Source organism: Scyliorhinus torazame, chromosome 9, assembly GCF_047496885.1.
Source record: "Scyliorhinus torazame isolate Kashiwa2021f chromosome 9, sScyTor2.1, whole genome shotgun sequence".
Classification (NCBI taxonomy): Eukaryota; Metazoa; Chordata; class Chondrichthyes; order Carcharhiniformes; family Scyliorhinidae; genus Scyliorhinus; species Scyliorhinus torazame.
Window position 1 is genome coordinate 14,637,774 of NC_092715.1, and position 12,554 is coordinate 14,650,327.

The 12,554-nt window shown below is 69.0% G+C and overlaps 1 protein-coding gene across 3 annotated transcripts in view; it reads left to right on the forward strand.

Annotated features, from left to right (window-relative positions):
- The window catches only part of c9 (complement component 9), a 132,857-nt gene that overhangs the window by 61,626 nt on the left and 58,677 nt on the right, over positions 1–12,554 (forward strand). The window lies entirely within an intron of this gene.

A 12,554-nucleotide genomic window follows, 5' to 3' on the forward strand; every position in this document is an offset into this window, starting at 1 on the left:
AGGGAATGAGTCCGGGGGGGTGGGGGGAGTGAGTTTGGGGGGAGGGAGTGAGTCTGAGGGGGAGGGAGTGAGTCTGGGCGGGAAGGGAATGAGTCCGGGGGGGGGGGGGGAGTGAGTTTGGGGGGAGGGAGTGAGTCTGAGGGGGAGGGAGTGAGTCTGGGCGGGAAGGGAATGAGTCCGGGGGGGGGGGGGGAGTGAGTTTGGGGGGAGGGAGTGAGTCTGGGGGGGAGGGAGTGAGTCTGGGCGGGAAGGGAATGAGTCCGGGGGGGGGGGGGGAGTGAGTTTGGGGGGAGGGAGTGAGTCTGGGGGGGAGGGAGTGAGTCTGAGGGGGAGGGAGTGAGTCTGGGGGAGGGAGTGAGTCTGGGGGAGGGAGAGAGTCTGGGGGGGAGGGAGTGAGTCTGGGGGGGAGGGAGTGAGTCTGGGCGGGAGGGAGTGAGTCTGGGGGGGAGGGAGTGAGTCTGGGCGGGAAGGGAGTGAGGCTGAGGGGGAGGGAGGGAGTTTGGGGGGAGGGAGAGTCTGGGGGGGAGGGAGAGAGTCTGAGGGGGAGGGAGTGAGTCTGAGGGGGAGGGAGTGAGTCTGGGGGGGAGGGAGTGAGTCTGGGGGGGAGGGAGTGAGTCTGGGCGGGAAGGGAATGAGTCCGGGGGGGGGGGGGGGAGTGAGTTTGGGGGGAGGGAGTGAGTCTGGGGGGGAGGGAGTGAGTCTGAGGGGGAGGGAGTGAGTCTGAGGGGGAGGGAGTGAGTCTGGGGGGGAGGGAGTGAGTCGGGGGGAGGGAGTGAGTCTGGGGGGGAGGGAGTGAGTCTGGGGGGGAGGGAGTGAGTCTGGGGGGGGAGGGAGAGAGTCTGGGGGGAGGGAGTGAGTCTGGGGGGGAGGGAGTGCGTCTGGGGGGGGAGGGAGTGAGTCTGGGGGGGAGGGAGTGCGTCTGGAGGGGAGGGAGTGAGTCTGGGGGAGGGAGAGAGTCTGGGGGGGAGGGAGTGAGTCTGGGGGGGAGGGAGTGAGTCTGGGGGGGGTAGGGAGTGAGTCTGGGGGGTAGGGAGTGAGTCTGGGGGGGAGGGAGTGAGTCTGGGGGGGAGGGAGTGAGTCTGTGGGGGAGGGAGTGAGTCTGGGGGGGAGGGAGAGAGTCTGGGGGGGAGGGAGTGAGTCTGGGGGGGAGGGTGTGCGTCTGGGGGGGAGGGAGTGAGTCTGGGGGGGAGGGAGTGCGTCTGGAGGGGAGGGAGTGAGTCTGGGGAGGGAGAGAGTCTGGGGGGGAGGGAGTGAGTCTGGGGGAGGGAGAGAGTCTGGGGGGAGGGAGTGAGTCTTGGGGGAGGGAGTGAGTCTGGGGGGAGGGAGTGAGTCTGGGGGGGAGGGAGGGAGTCTGGGGGGAGGGAGTGAGTCTGGGGGGGAGGGAGTGAGTCTGGGGGGGAGGGAGGGAGTTTGGGGGGGAGGGAGTGAGTCTGTGGGGGAGGGAGTGAGTCTGGGGGGGAGGGAGAGAGTCTGGGGGGGAGGGAGTGAGTCTGGGGGGGAGGGTGTGCGTCTGGGGGGGAGGGAGTGAGTCTGGGGGGGAGGGAGTGCGTCTGGGAGGGGGAGGGAGTGAGTCTGGGGGAGGGAGAGAGTCTGGGGGGAGGGAGTGAGTCTGGGGAGGAGAGAGTCTGGGGGGAGGGAGTGAGTCTTGGGGGAGGGAGTGAGTCTGGGGGGAGGGAGTGAGTCTGGGGGGAGGGGAGGGAGTCTGGGGGGAGGGAGTGAGTCTGGGGGGGAGGGAGTGAGTCTGGGGGGGAGGGAGGGAGTTTGGGGGGAGGGAGAGTCTGGGGGAGAGGGAGAGTCTGGGGGGAGGGGGAGAGTCTGGGGGGGAGGGAGTGAGTCTGGGGGGGAGGGAGTGAGTCTGGGGGGGAGGGAGGGAGCCTGCGGGGGAGGGAGTGAGTCTGGGGAGGAGGGAGTGAGTCTGGGGGGGAGGAGATAGTCTGGGGGAGGGAGTAAGTCTGGGCGAGGGAGGGAGTCTGGGGGAGGGAGTGAGTCTGGGGGGGGGGAGGGGGGAGTCTGGGGGGAGGAGTGAATCTGGGGGGGAGGGAGAGAGTCTGGGGGTTGGGAGGGAGTCTGGGGGGATGGGACTGAGTCTGGGGGGGGAGGGAGTGTGTCTGGGGAGAGGGAGGGAGTTTGGGGGGAGGGTGAGTCTGGGGGGAGGGACTGAGTCTGGGGGGAGGGAGTGAGTCTGGGGGGGGAGGGAGGGAGTCTGGGGGGAGGGAGGGAGTCTGGGGAGGAGGGAGGGAGTCTGGGGGGGAGGGAGAGAGTCTGGGGGGAGGAGGGAGTGAGTCTGGGGGAGGGAGTGAGTCTGGGGGGGAAGGAGTGAGTCTGAGGGGGAGGGAGTGATCGAGTCTGGGGGGGAGGGAGGTAGTCTGGGGGGGAGGGAGGGAGTCTGGGGAAGGGAGGGAGTCTGGGGGGAGGGAGTAAGTCTGGGGGGAGGAGTGAGTCTGGGGGGGAGAGAGGTAGTCTGGGGGGGAGGGAGTGAGTCTGGGGGAGGAGGGAGCCTGCGGGGGTAGGGAGTGAGTCTGGGGGGGTGGGAGTGAGTCTGGGGGGGTGGGAGTGAGTCTGGGGGGGGAGGAGAGAGTCTGGCGGGGAGGGAGAGAGTCTGAGGGGGAGGCAGTGAGTCTGGGGGGGAGGGAGTGAATCTGCGGGGGAGGGAGTGAGTCTGGGGGGGAGGGAGTGAGTCTGGGGGGGAGGGAGTGAGTCCTGAGGGGGAGGGATTGAGTCTGGTGGGGAGGGAGTGAGTCTGGGGGGGAGGGAGTGAGTCTGGGGGGGAGGGAGTGAGTCTGAGGGGGAGGGAGGTAGTCTGGGGGGGAGGGGAGGTAGTCTGGGGGGGAGGGAGTGTGTCTGCGGGGGGAGGGAGTAGTCTGGGGGGAAGGGGAGGGAGTCTGGGGGGGGAGGCAGAGAGTCTGGGGGGAGGGAGTGAGTCTGAGGGGGAGGGAGTGAGTCTGGGGGGGAGGAGATAGTCTGAGGGGTAGGGAGTGAGTCTGGGGGGGAGGGAGTGAGTCTGAGGGGTAGGGAGTGAGTCTGGGGGGGGAGGGAGGTCGTCTGGGGGGGGAGGGAGTGAGTCTGGGGGGGAGGAGTGAGTCTGGGGGAGGGAGGGAGTGAGTCTGGGGGGGAGGGAGTGAGTCTGGAGGAGAGGGAGAGAGTCTGGGGGGGAGGGAGTGAGTCTGAGGGGGAAGGGGAGTGAGTCTGGGGGGGAGGAGTCAGTCTGCGGGGAGGAGTGAGTCTGAGGGCGAGGGAGTGAGTCTGGGGGGGAGGGAGTGAGTCTGGGGGAGGGAGGGAGTCTGCGGGGGAGGGAGTGAGTGTGGGGGGGGAGGGAGTGAGGTCTGAGGGGGAGGGAGTGAGTCTGGGGGGGAGGGAGGTAGTCTGGGTGGAGGAGTGCCGCCTGGGAGGGAGGGAGTGAGTCTGGGGAGGGAGGGAGTCTGCGGGGGAGGGAGTGAGTGTGGGGGGGAGGGAGTGAGTCTGGGGGGAGGGAGTGTGTCTGGGGGGGAGAGAGTTGGTCTGGGAGGGAGGGACTGAGTCTGGGGGGGAGGGAGGGAGCCTGCGGGGGTAGGGAGTGTGTCTGGGGGGGAGGGAGTGAGTCTGGGGGGGGAGGGAGTGAGTCGGGGGGGAGGGAGAGAGTCTGGTGGGGAGGGAGTGAGTCTGAGGGGGAGGGAGTGAGTCTGAGGGGGAGGGAGTGAGTCTGGGGGGGAGGGAGTGAGTCTGCGGGGGAGGGAGTGAGTCTGGGGGAGGGAGGGAGTCTGCGGGGGAGGGAGTGAGTCTGGGGGGAGGGGAGGTAGTCCTGGGGGGGAGGGAGTAAGTCTGGGGGAGGGAGGGAGTCTGGGGGGAGGGAGTGAGTCTGGAGGGGAGGGAGTCAGTCTGGGGGGAGGGAGTGAGTCTGGGGGGGAGGGAGTGAGTCTGCGGGGGGAGGGAGTGAGTCTGGGGGAGGGAGGTAGTCTGGGGGGAGGGTGTAAGTCTGGGGGAGGGAGGGAGTTCTGGGGGGGAGGGAGTGAGTCTGGGGGGGAGGGAGTGAGTCTGTGGGGGAGGGATTGAGTCTGGGGGGGAGGGACGTGAGTATGGGGGGGAGGGAGTGAGTCTGGGGGGGGAGTGAGTGAGTCTGGGGGGGAGGGAGTGAGTCTGAGGGGGAGGGAGTGAGTCTGAGGGGGAGGGAGTGAGTCTGAGGGGAGGGAGTGAGTCTGAGGGAAGGGAAGTGAGTCTGGGGGGGAAGGGAGGTAGTGTGTCTGCGGGGGGAGGGAGTGAGTCTGGGGGGGGTAGGGAGTGAGTCTGGGGGGGTAGGGAGTGAGTCTGGGGGGGAGGGGAGGGAATCTGGGGGGAGGGAGTGAGTCTGAGGGGGAGGGAGTGAGTCTGAGGGGGAGGGAGTGAGTCTGGGGGGGAGGGAGTGAGTCTGGGGGGGAGGAAGGTAGTCTGGGGGGGGAGGGAGTGAGTCTGGGGAGGGAGGGAGTGAGTCTGGGGGGAGGGAGAGAGTCTGGGGGGGGAGGGAGTGAGTCTGAGGGGGAGGGAAGTGAGTCTGGCGGGGAGGGAGTGCGTCCGGGGGGGAGGGAGTGAGTCTGGGGGGCAGGGAGTGAGTCTGGGGGGGAGGGAGGTAGTCTGGGGGGGAGGGAGGGAGTCTGGGGAGGAGGGAGTCTGGGGGGGGAGGGAGTGAGTCCTGGGTGGGAGGGAGGGAGTCTGGGGGGAGGGAGAGAGTCTGGGGGGGAGGGAGGGAGTCTGGGGGGAGGGACTGAGTCTGGGGGGGGGAGGGAGTGAGTTTGGGGGGAGGGAGGGAGTTTGGGGGGTGGGAGAGTCTGGGGGGGAGGGAGAGAGTCTGCGGGGGAGGGAGAGAGTCGGGGGTGGAGGGAGTGAGTCTGAGGGGGAGGGAGTGAGTCTGAGCGGGAGGGGAGGTAGTCGGGGGAGGGGGGGAGTCTGCGGGGGGGGAGTGAGTCTGGGGGGAGGAGTGAGTCTGAGGGGGAGGGAGTGTGTCTGGGGAGGGAGGGAGCCTGGGGGGTAGGAGTGAGTCTGGGGGGGAGGGGAGTGAGTATGGGGGGGGGGGGTGAGAGTCTGGGGGAGGGAGGGAGCCTGGGGGGGTAGGGAGTGAGTCTGGGGGGGGGAGGGAGTGAGTCTGAGGGGGAGGGAGTGAGTCTGGGGGGGGAGGGAGTGAGTCTGGGGGCAGGGAGTGAGTCTGAGGGGGAGGGAGTGAGTCTGGGGGGGAGGGAGTGAGTCTGTGGGGGAGGGAGTGAGTCTGGGGGGGAGGGAGAGAGTCTGGGGGGGAGGGAGTGAGTCTGGGGGGGAGGGTGTGCGTCTTGGGGGGGAGGGAGTGAGTCCTGGGGGGGGAGGGAGTGCGTCTGGAGGGGAGGGGAGTGAGTCTGGGGAGGGAGAGAGTCTGGGGGGGAGGAGTGAGTCTGGGGGAGGGAGAGAGTCTGGGGGGAGGGAGTGAGTCTTGGGGGAGGGAGTGAGTCTGGGGGGAGGGAGTGAGTCTGGGGGGGGAGGGAGGGAGTCTGGGGGAGGGAGTGAGTCTGGGGGGGAGGAGTGAGTCTGGGGGGGAGGAGGGAGTTTGGGGGGGAGGGAGTGAGTCTGTGGGGGAGGGAGTGAGTCTGGGGGGGAGGTGAGAGAGAGTCTGGGGGGGAGGGAGTGAGTCTGGGGGGGAGGGTGTGCGTCTGGGGGGGAGGGAGTGAGTCTGGGGGGGGAGGGAGTGCGTCTGGAGGGGAGGGAGTGAGTCTGGGGGAGGGAGAGAGTCTGGGGGGGAGGGAGTGAGTCTGGGGGAGGGAGAGAGTCTGGGGGGAGGGGAGTGAGTCTTGGGGGAGGGAGTGAGTCTGGGGGGAGGGAGTGAGTCTGGGGGGAGGGAGGGAGTCTGGGGGGAGGGAGTGAGTCTGGAGGGGAGGGAGTGAGTCTGGGGAGGGAGAGAGTCTGGGGGGGAGGGAGTGAGTCTGGGGAGGGAGAGAGTCTGGGGGGAGGGAGTGAGTCTTGGGGGAGGGAGGTGAGGCTGGGGGGAGGGAGTGAGTCTGGGGGGGAGGGAGGGAGTTTGGGGGGAGGGAGAGTCTGGGGGAGAGGGAGAGTCTGGGGGGAGGGGGAAGAGTCTGGGGGGGAGGGAGTGAGTCTGGTGGGGGAGGGAGTGAGTCTGGGGGGGGAGGGAGGGAGCCTGCGGGGGAGGGAGTGAGTCTGGGGAGGAGGGAGTGAGTCTGGGGGGGAGGGAGATAGTCTGGGGGGAGGGAGTAAGTCTGGGCGAGGGAGGGAGTCTGGGGGGAGGGAGTGAGTCTGGGGGGGGGAGGGGGGGAGTCTGGGGGGAGGGAGTGAATCTGGGGGGAGGGAGAGAGTCTGGGGGTTGGGAGGGAGTCTGGGGGGGAGGGACTGAGTCTGGGGGGGGAGGGAGTGTGGTCTGGGGGAGAGGGAGGGAGTTTGGGGGGAGGGAGAGTCTGGGGGGAGGGAGTGAGTCTGGGGGGAGGGGACTGAGTCTGGGGGGAGGGAGTGAGTCTGGGGGGAGGAGGGAGTCTGGGGGGAGGGAGGGAGTCTGGGGGGGAGGGAGGAGTCTGGGGGGAGGGGAGAGAGTCTGGGGGGAGGAGGGAGTGAGTCTGGGGGGAGGGAGTGAGGTCTGGGGGGAAGGAGTGAGTCTGAGGGGAGGGGATGAGTCTGGGGGGGAGGGAGGTAGTCTGGGGGGGAGGGGGAGGGAGTCTGGGGAAGGGAGGGAGTCTGGGGGGAGGGAGTAAGTCCTGGGGGGAGGGAGTGAGTCTGGGGGGGAGAGAGGTAGTCTGGGGGGGAGGGAGTGAGTCTGGGGGGGAGGGAGGGAGCCTGCGGGGGTAGGGAGTGAGTCTGGGGGGGTGGGAGTGAGTCTGGGGGGGTGGGAGTGAGTCTGGGGGGGGAGGGAGAGAGTCTGGTGGGGAGGGAGAGAGTCTGAGGGGGAGGCAGTGGAGTCTGGGGGGGAGGGAGTGAATCTGCGGGGGATGGAGTGAGTCATGGGGGGGAGGGAGTGAGTCTGGGGGGAGGGAGTGAGTCTGAGGGGGAGGGGATTGAGTCTGGTGGGGAGGGAGTGAAGTCTGGGGGGGAGGGAGTGAGTCTGGGGGGAGGGAGGTGAGTCTGAGGGGGAGGGAGGTAGTCTGGGGGGGAGGGAGGTAGTCTGGGGGGGGAGGGAGTGTGTCTGCGGGGAGGGGAGTAGTCTGGGGGGAAGGGAGGGAGTCTGGGGGGGAGGCAGAGAGTCTGGGGGGGAGGGGAGTGAGTCTGAGGGGGAGGGAGTGAGTCTGAGGGAGGGGGGGGGGGGAGGGAGATAGTCTGAGGGGTAGGGAGTGAGTCTGGGGGGGAGGGAGTGAGTCTGAGGGGTAGGGAGTGAGTCTGGGGGGGAGGGAGGTCGTCTGGGGGGAGGGAGTGAGTCTGGGGGGGAGGGAGTGAGTCTGGGGGAGGGAGGGAGTGAGTCTGGGGGGGAGGGAGTGAGTCTGGGGAGAGGGATGAGAGTCTGGGGGGGGAGGGAGTGAGTCTGAGGGGGGAGGGAGTGAGTCTGGGCGGAGGAGTCAGTCTGCGGGGAGGTGAGTGAGTCTGAGGGCGAGGGAGTGAGTCTGGGGGGAGGGAGTGAGTCTGGGGGGAGGGAGGGAGTCTGCGGGAGGAGGGAGTGAGTGTGGGGGGGAGGGAGTGAGTCTGAAGGGGGAGGGAGTGAGTCTGGGGGGGAGGGAGGTAGTCTGGGGTGGAGGTGAGTGCGCCTGGGAGGGAGGGAGTGAGTCTGGGGGACGGGAGGGAGTCTGGGGGTAGGGAGTGAGTCTGGGGGGAGGGAGTGAGTCTGGGGGGAGGGAGTGTGTCTGGGGGGAGAGAGGTAGTCCTGGGAGGGAGGGACTGAGTCTGGGGGGGAGGTAGGGAGCCTGCGGGGTAGGAGTGTGTCTGGGGGGGAGGGAGTGAGTCTGGGGGGGGGAGGGAGTGAGTCTGGGGGGGACGGAGAGAGTCTGGTGGGAGGGAGTGAGTCTGAGGGGGAGGGTGTGAGTCTGAGGGGGAGGGAGTGAGTCTGGGGGGGAGGGAGTGAGTCTGCGGGGGAGGGAGTGAGTCTGGGGGAGGGAGGGAGTCTGCGGGGGAGGGGAGTGAGTATGGGGAGGGAGGTAGTCTGGGGGGGAGGGAGTAAGTCTGGGGGAGGGAGGGAGTCTGGGGGGAGGGAGTGAGTCTGGAGGGGAGGGAGTCAGTCTGGGGGGAGGGAGTGAGTCTGGGGGGGAGGGAGTGAGTCTGCGGGGGGAGGAGTGAGTCTGGGGGAGGGAGGTAGTCTGGGGGGGAGGTGTAAGTCTGGGGGAGGGAGGGAGTCTGGGGGGAGGGAGTGAGTCTGGGGGGAGGGAGTGAGTCTGTGGGGGAGGGATGAGTCTGGGGGGAGGGAGTGAGTATGGGGGGGGAGGGAGTGAGTCTGGGGGGGAGGGAGTGAGTCTGGGGGGGAGGGAGTGAGTCTGAGGGGGAGGGAGTGAGTCTGAGGGGGAGGGAGTGAGTCTGAGGGGGAGGGAGTGAGTCTGAGGGGAAGGGAGTGAGTCTGGGGGGGAGGGAGGTAGTGTGTCTGCGGGGGAGGGAGTGAGTCTGGGGGGGGTAGGGAGTGAGTCCTGGGGGGGTAGGGAGTGAGTCTGGGGGGGAGGGAGGGAATCTGGGGGGGAGGGAGTGAGTCTGAGGGGGAGGGGAGGTGAGTCTGAGGGGAGGGAGTGAGTCTGGGGGGAGAGGGAGTGAGTCTGGGGGGAGGAAGGTAGTCTGGGGGGGGAGGGAGTGAGTCTGGGGGAGGGAGGGAGTGAGTCTGGGGGGGAGGGAGAGAGTCTGGGGGGGAGGGAGTGAGTCTGAGGGGAGGGAGTGAGTCTGGCGGGGAGGGAGTGCGTCGGGGGGAGGGAGTGAGTCTGGGGGGCAGGGAGTGAGTCTGGGGGGGAGGGAGGTAGTCTGGGGGGGAGGGAGGGAGTCTGGGGGAGGGAGGGAGTCTGGGGGGGAGGGAGTGAGTCTGGGTGGAGGGGAGGGAGTCTGGGGGGGAGGGAGAGAGTCTGGGGGGGAGGGAGGGAGTCTGGGGGGAGGGACTGAGTCTGGGGGGGGAGGGAGTGAGTCTGGGGGGAGGGAGGGAGTTTGGGGGTGGGAGAGTCTGGGGGGAGGGAGAGAGTCTGGGGGGGAGGGAGAGAGTCGGGGGTGGAGGGAGTGAGTCTGAGGGGGAGGGAGTGAGTCTGAGCGGGAGGGAGGTAGTCTGGGGGGAGGGGGGGAGTCTGCGGGGGGGAGTGAGTCTGGGGGGAGGGAGTGAGTCTGAGGGGGAGGGAGAGTGAGTCTGGGGGGGGAGGGAGTGCGTCTGGGGGGGGAGGGTGTGTGTCTAGGGGGGAGGGAGTGAGTCTGGGGGGGAGGGAGGTAGTCTGGGGGGGAGGGAGGTAGTCTGGGGGGGAGGGAGAGTCTGGGGGTGAGGGAGTGAGTCTGGGGGGGAGGGAGAGAGTCTGGGGGGGAGGGAAGTGAGTATGGGGGGGGGAGGGTGAGAGTCTGGGGGAGGGGAGGGGAGCCTGGGGGGGTAGGGAGTGAGTCTGGGGGGGAGGGAGTGAGTCTGAGGGGGAGGGAGTGAGTCTGGGGGGGAGGGAGTGAGTCTGGGGGGGAGGGAGTGAGTCTGGGGGGAGGGGAGTGAGTCTGGGGGGGAGGGAGTGAACCTGGGGGGAGGTAGTGAGTCTGGGGGGGGAGGATGTGAGTCTGGGGGGAGGGAGAGAGTCTGGGGGGGAGGGAGTGAGTCTGAGGGGGAGGGACGTGAGTCCTGGGGGGGAGGGAGTGCGTCGGGGGGGAGGGAGTGAGTCTGGGGGGGAGGGAGTGAGTCTGGGGGGGAGGGAGGTAGTCTGGAGGGGGTGGGGAGTAAGTCTGGGCGAGGGAGGGAGTCTGGGTGGGAGGGAGTGAGTCCTGGGGGGGAGGGAGGAGTCGGGGGGAGGGAGAGAGTCTGGGGGTTGGGAGGGAGTCTGGGGGGAGGGAGTGAGTCTGCGGGGGAGGGAGGGAGTTTGGGGGGGAGGGAGAGTCCTGGGGGGGAGGGAGTGGAGTCTGGGGGGAGGGACCTGAGTCTGGGGGGAGGAGTGAGTCTGGGGGGGAGGGAGAGTCTGGGGGGGGAGGGATGGAGTCTGGGGGAGGGAGAGAGTCTGGGGGGGGGAGGGGCAGGGAGTGAGTCTGGGGGGGAGGGAGTGAGTCTGGGGGAGGGAGGTAGTCTGGGGGGAGGGAGTGAGTCTGGGGGGGAGGGAGTGAGTCTGAGGGGGAGGGAGTGAGCCTGAGGGGAGGGAGGTAGTCTGGGAGGGAGGGGAGGTAGTCTGGGGGAGGGGGGGAGTCTGCGGGGGGGAGGGGGGGAGTCTGCGGGGGGGGAGTGAGTCTGGGGGGAGGGAGTGAGTCTGAGGGGGAGGGAGTGAGTCTGGGGGGGAGGGAGTGAGTCTGAGGGGGAGGGAGTGTGTCTGGGGGAGGGAGGTAGTCTGGGGGGGAGGGAGTGAGTCTGGGGAGGGAGGGAGCCTGCGGGGTAGGGAGTGTGTCTGGGGGGAGGAAGTGAGTATCGGGGGGGGAGGGTGAGAGCCTCGGGGGGTAGGGAGTGAGTCTGAGGGGGAGGGAGTGAGTCTGGGGGGGAGGGAGTGAGTCTGGGGGGGGAGGGAGTGAGTCTGGGGGGAGGGAGTGAGTCTGAGGGGGAGGAGTGAGTCTGGGGGGGAGGGAGTGCGTCTGGGGGGGGGGAGTGGAGTGCGTCTGGGGGGGGAGGGAGTGAGTCTGGGGGGGAGGGAGTGAGTCTGGGGGGGAGGGAGGTAGTCTGGGGGGGGAGGGAGGTAGTCTGGGGGGGGAGGGGGTAAAGTCTGGGCGAGGGAGGGAGTCTGGGGGGGAGGGGAGTGAGTCTGGGGGGGAGGGATGGAGTCTGGGGGGGGTGGGAGTGAGTCTGGGAGGGTGGGAGAGAGTCTGGGGTTGGGAGGGAGTCTGGGTGGAGGATTGAATCTGGGGGGGAGGGACTGAGTCCTGGGGGGGGGGGGAGTGAGTCTGGGGGTGAGGGACGGAGTTTGGGGGGGAGGGAGAGTCTGGGGGGAGGGAGTGAGTCTGGGGGGAGGGACTGAGTCTGGGGGGGGAGGGAGAGTCTGGGGGGGCGGTAGTGAGTCTGGGGGGGGGAGGGAGAGTCTGGGGGGGAGGGAGTGAGTCTGGGGGGGGAGGGAGAATCTGGGGGGGAGGGAGTGAGTCGGGGGCAGGGAGTGAGTCTGGGGGGAGGGAGAGAGTCTGGGGGGGAGGGAGAGAGTCTGGGGGGGAGGGAGTGAGTATGGGGGGGAGGGCGAGAGTCTGGGGGAGGGAGGGAGCCTGGGGGGGTAGGGCAGTGAGTCTGGGGGGAGGGAGTGAGTCTGAGGCGGAGGGAGTGAGTCTGGGGGGGAGGGAGTGAGTCTGGGGGGGAGGGAGTGAGCCTGGGGGGGAGGGAGTGAGCCTGGGGTGGAGGGAGTGAGCCTGGGGGGAGGGAGAGAGTCTGGGGTTGAGGGAGTGAGTCTGAGGGGGAGGGAGTGAGTCTGGGGGGGAGGGAGTGCGCCTGGGGGGGAGGGAGTGAGTCTGGGGGTGAGGGAGTGAGTCTGGGGGGGAGGGAGGTAGTCTGGGGGGGAGGGAGTAAGTCTGGGCGAGGGAGGGAGTCTGGGGGGGAGGGAGGGAGTGTGGGGGGTAGGGAGGGCGTGTGAGGGGGAGGGAGGGAGTCTGGGGGGGAGGGAGTGAGTCTGGGGGGGGAGGGAGAGAGTCTGGGGGTTAGGAGGGAGTCTGGGGGGGGAGGGAGTGAGTCTGGGGGGGGAGGGAGGGAGTTTGGGGGGAGGGAGAGTCTGGGGGGAGGGAGTGAGTCTGGGGGGAGGGAGTGAGTCTGGGGGGAGGGAGTGAGTCTGGGGGGGAAGGAGTGAGTCTGTGCGGGAGGGAGAGTCTGGGGGGGAGGGAGTGAGTCTGGGGGGGAGGGAGAGTCTGGGGGGGGAGGGAGGGAGTCTGGGGGGAGGGAGAGAGTCTGGGGGGGAGGAGGGAGTGAGTCTGGGGGGAGGGAGTGAGTCTGGGGGGGAGGGAGTGAGTCTGAGGGGGAGGGAGTGAGTCTGGGGGGGAGGGAGGGAGTATGGGGGGGAGGGAGAAAGTCTGGGGGGGAGGGAGTGAGTCTGGGGGGGAGGGAGTGAGTCTGGGGGGGAGGGAGTGAGTCTGGGGGGAGGACGGAGTGAGTCTGGGGGGTAGGGACTGAGTCTGGGGGGGAGGGAGGGAGTCTGGGGGGGAGGGAGTGATTCTGGGGGGTGGGAGGGGTGGGAGTGAGTCTGGGGGGCAGGGACTGAGTCTGGGGGAGAGGGGGGTCTGGGGGGGAGTGGGTCTGGGGGGGAGGGGTTCTGGGGGGGAGGGGGTCTTGGGGGGAGGGGGTCTGGAGGGGAGGGGGTCTGGGGGGAAGGGACTGAGTCTTGGGGGGAGGGACTGATTCTGGTGGGGGGGAGGGACTGATTCTGGCGGGGGGGGACTGAGTCTGGGGGGGAGGGACTGAGTCTGGGGGGGAGGGAGTGAGTCTGGGGGGGAGGGAGTGAGTCTGGGGGGGAGGGAGTGAGTCGGGGGGAGGGAGTGAGTCTGGGGGGGAGGGAGTGAGTCTGGGGGGGGAGGGAGTGAGTCTGGGGGGAAGGGAGTGAGTCTGGGGGGGA